The sequence below is a fragment of the Mustela nigripes genome, chromosome 9, assembly GCF_022355385.1.
Source record: "Mustela nigripes isolate SB6536 chromosome 9, MUSNIG.SB6536, whole genome shotgun sequence".
NCBI lineage: Eukaryota > Metazoa > Chordata > Mammalia > Carnivora > Mustelidae > Mustela > Mustela nigripes.
Window position 1 is genome coordinate 18,244,895 of NC_081565.1, and position 4,992 is coordinate 18,249,886.

Genomic DNA, 4,992 nt, shown 5'->3' on the forward strand with positions numbered 1-4,992 from the left:
TTTTTTTGACAGAGAGAGATCACAAGTAGGCAGAGAGGCAAGCAGAGAGAGAGGAGGAAGCAGGCTTCCTGCTGAGCAGAGAGCCTGATGCAGGACTCGATCCCAGGACCCCGAGATCATGACCTGAGCTGAAGGCAGCGGCTTAACCCACTGAGCCACCCAGGCGCCCAGAATAGACATATTTTCAAGTGCCCAAGAAGTATATACCAAGATAGACCACCTCCTTCCTGGGACAAAAGACAAACCCCAGCAAATTTAAAATAATTGAAATCTTTTCATTTTCTCTTACCACAATGGAATCAAACTAGAAATGAAAAGCAGAAAGACAACAGAATAAACACCTGGAAAATAAATGATACACATCTTGGATCAAGTAAGGAAGTCTCAAGAATATAAAAACGTACATTGGACTGAATAAAGTGAAAAGACAGTATATCAACATTTGTGAGGCACAGCTGGAAAAGGGCTGAGAATGAAATTTATAGCATGAAATGAATACATTAGAAAAGAGAAAAGGCCAAACTAAACCCAAAAGGAGGAGAAGGAAGAAATTTTTTTAAAAAATAGTAGTAAGAGCAGAAATCAATGAAATTGAGAATAGAAAAATAATAGAGAAATTAATTAAACAAAAAAAGAAATTAATTAAACAAAAACCGTTATTTAAAAAAAGACCAATGAAAGTGGCAAACCTTTAGCAAGATTGAAAAAAAGAGGGAGAAGACAAATTAGCAACACCATAAATGAAATAGGGGATAACCCCACAGAACATGAACAGAACAGAACAGACATCAAAAAGATAATAAAGGAAGGCTACAAACAACTCTAGACACATAAATTATTATCCTTATTATTATCCAATATGAAATAGATAATTTGTATAGCCCTATAAATATTCAAGAATTTAAATTTATGCATGGAAACAATCAGTATTATTAGCAATTAAGAAAATGCAAGCTAAAATCACAATGAGACATTACTACACACCTATCATTATAGCTTGAATAAAAATAGTGACAATATCAAATTCTGGCTAGTATAAGTTGCCTATGCATTGCTGGTGGAAATCTAAAATGCTATAGTTATTCTGGAAAACAGTTTAGCAGTTTCCTAAAACAGTCAAGCAAAAAACAAGCATAAAAAACCCTGAACATTAAACTACCATTTGGCCCACCCATTTCACTCCTGGGCATTTCACCCAGAGAAATGAAGACTTATATTCATAAAACAAAACAAACAAACAAACAAACAAAAAAACCCTCTGTGAACTAATGTTTATAGCAGCTTTATTCATAATAGCCTAAAACTGAAAACAACCCAGTTGTCTTACAACAGGGGAATTGTTAAATTGTGGTACATCCACACCATGGAGTGCTACTCAATAATAAAAAGGAACACACTATTGATACATGCAACAATCTGAATACAGTTGAATTTTGTTGAGTGAAAAAAGTCAACTTTAAAAGAGCACTTTATTAATCCATTTATATAACATTTTCAAATGAGAAAATTAGAGAAATAGAAAACATTTTAGTGGTTGCCAGGGATTAAGGAGAGTGGTCTCTTTACCTCTTTGCTGTATCAATGTCAATATCTTGGTGGTGGTTTTTTCCTACAGCTTTGTAAGACATTATCATTGAGAGAAACTAGGTAAAGTATACATGATATCTCTATTATGTCATGTTATAACTACAGTGTCATGTTATAACTACAATTATCTCAGTATAAAACATTTAATTAAAATTTATTGATAAGAATAAAGTGTGTCATAATTCCTTGAAAATTTATAATCTATCTGTGACATATGTTCTGTGTGAACATGAACAGGTATATCCCACTGTGATCTGGAGAATATGTATAGCTATTGTATAGAAGAAGGAACTTGTCAGCATATGCATTTGGAAAATGCTGGCTTAAGGAGCACCTGGATGGCTCAGTCAGCTAAACATCCTATTCTTGATTTCTGCTCAGGTCATGATCTTAGGGTCCTGGGATCGAGCCCTTCATCAGGCTCCCCACTCATCAGGGAGTCTGCTCGAGGATTCTCTCCCTCTCTCTCTCCTCCTCCCCGCACTCAAGCGCTCTCTCTCTTTAAAATAAATAAATACATCTTTTTTTTTCTTTAAGAAAAATGCTGTCTAATAAATATATTTCTCTTTTTCAAGAATTTTCAGAACCTTTATTATGCTTTTCTGTCTTAGGGTTTTTCAAGAGATTAGTAGAATGAGCATCATTCTTCCTAATTTTATGGTCATTGGGACTTAGCTCCTCTCCCCCTTCTCCCAAAAAACACATGCTCAACACATCAGAAAAGCATTTATGAGATTGGTCCTTCATGGAATTCACTTAAGAAAATACCAATGTCAGGGGCCTGGGTGGCTTGGTTAGTTAGAGTGCCTGCCTTGGGTCAGGTCATGATCTCAGGATCCTGGGATCAAGCCCCACATCAGGCTCCCTGTTCAGTGGGGAGTCTGCTTCTCCCTCTCCCTCTGTGATCTCTCTCGCTCTTGCATTCTCTCTCAAATAAAATTTTCTATAAAAAAATCAGTTAAGAAAATGTCAATGTCTACAGAATATGCTATTTGTTGCTCTTAGCAACAGAAGGAAATTTTAAGCAGAAGCAGTAATTTATCATAAAGTACAAAAGCGTAGAAGAGTATAGACTTTTGGAGTCAAGACTAAGAACATGGGAATGTGCTGAGAGCTTGCAGGAGGTATATCTGGAGGGCTGTCAGTTGGCCACATCATGAGAGGACTTGAGTTCCAAGCGAGGGGGTTTTTACTTTGTCCTAGAACCCATAGGGGCTCTGCCTAGATCCCCAGGGCCATCCTTTTATTCTATAAACAAGGACATGCAGCAGAATTGGCCTAGATGTTCCATTTAACTATAGCTGTCTAGAGTTGACTGTATGAATTCTAAAATTGTGAATAGAATTTACAGACGATGACATTAGCCTTTGGCTTCAGCAATTATGGAGTACATATAGATAAGCTTCAATTCAAAACATCTCTGCATATATTCACAATACCCTGTATAACTAGTAACTGTGAAGTCATTCTTTCTCAAATGCCCTTATTTTGCCAATGGGGCCATGGCCCCAGAATAACAGAAACAAGATAAAAATCCAGTCTTCCATCTCCCACCACAAGCATCTGCATTTTCTAACCTTTTTTCTGAAGGGATCCTTTAACCTTCACTCAAATGTAACCCTGCAAGAATAGGAACTTGCACCTGAACTTCTGGGAAAAGGAGCAACCCTGGGATTAATTAAAATCCTACACACTGATTAAAAGCATCCCTAGCACTTCAAGCTTGGTTATGAAAGCTTTTCATCTTGTGAACTCAGTTATATAAATTCTGTAAACAGCTCCTACTTCCAACCTGTATTTTGAGAACAAAAGAGCAGATCCATCAGGAGGGAGGAAGGTTGGGGGGCTGGCAGTGGGGCTTGTTTTCCTGTAGCTTCAGCATTAAATAATCTGGTTTGAATTGTTATAAAGTACAAAAACAAATGGCATTCCGTTGTGGATCCCAACTCAACAATATCAATTTGAAAAAATGTTGTTTTCCCTTATAACTCAATGGAGCATCATATTTGGCAGCTGGGCCCCATTACTGGGGTCCCCACAAGGGAAATGTCAGGTCAGGCGTTATTTACAATCCCAAGTTTATTTTCTCACCAAGGCCGCTCATGGTTCTGTCCACATTTCAAGTGACAGGCATTCCATCCAAAGCCACTTACACTCTGTCCTGTCATGTCAGAAGCTTTCAAATCTTAACATCTTTAATACCAGAGACTATGGTAAGTCTTCTCAAACAAAATTTGTACTTAGAGAGTACTGAAGATTTCTGTTAATGTATTTCCTGGCAAGGAACAATGTGCATGGGCTAATATTCATTTACCCAATGTTATTGTAAATGTTCAAAACACAAATAGGAATGATTGCAAATGGGTTTCTGCCATATGACTGGCGCCAGATGATGTCAGGCAAGCCAGAAAGAACACATACACATCCCATGCCACGGCATTCCTATGTCTGCACACAAGACCATCTGAACATACTAAGGCTGGAAATGTTCATTGTTCAGTTTCTATCCAAGTTTGACCTCTTCAGATAATGAGATTGACAGATGAGCTTCAACCAGAAGGACCAAGCCTCTGCTATAAGGCTATGTCTTTATGAGAATGTGGGGATCAGGGTTCCTTGAGTGCCAGTTCTTTCTCTGAGCTGTTTTAAATTCCATACAGCCTGGATAGAGTGGAGAAAATGGGACTACATAACCGGAAATGCCTAGTTCAAGTCTTGACCTTTAGCAATAGTTATTTTGGGGACAGGTTATTCTTTTTTTTTTTTTTTTTTAAAGATTTTATGTATTTATTTGACAGAGAGAAATCACAAGTAGATGGAGAGGCAGGCAGAGAGAGAGAGGGAAGCAGGCTCCCTGCTGAGCAGAGAGCCCGATGCGGGACTCGATCCCAGGACCCTGAGATCATGACCTGAGCCGAAGGCAGCGGCTTAACCCACTGAGCCACCCAGGCGCCCCGGGGCAGGTTATTCTTTAAGTTTAACAACTTCTTTAAGTCATTTCCTCATTTGTAAGGAGAGATAAAGATGTCTATTGTAGTGGGTTGTGAAAAATGTGAAAACTGGCTTTGGAAATTGGTTTTATAGAGGAAATTTGGAAAACTGGCTTTAGAGAGGATGCTCAGTTAATATTCAACCTTTTCCCTCCCTCCAGATTACTCTGAATGAAACTATCACAAAACGTTTTTGTCTGTAATTCTCCTCGTATTTCTATTATTTATATACATTATTGAGGCAGTCTACCATGAGCTTCTTGAAGCCAGGTGCTTCAATGGTAAATGATTTAGTAGATATAAAGGTGTTTTCTTCCCTACTTCAACCACAAGGAGCGTCACGTAGAAGAAACTCAGCATGTGACATAAGTAATAGAAGGAACTGGTACCATTCCATCACCTCGATTCTGTGCCT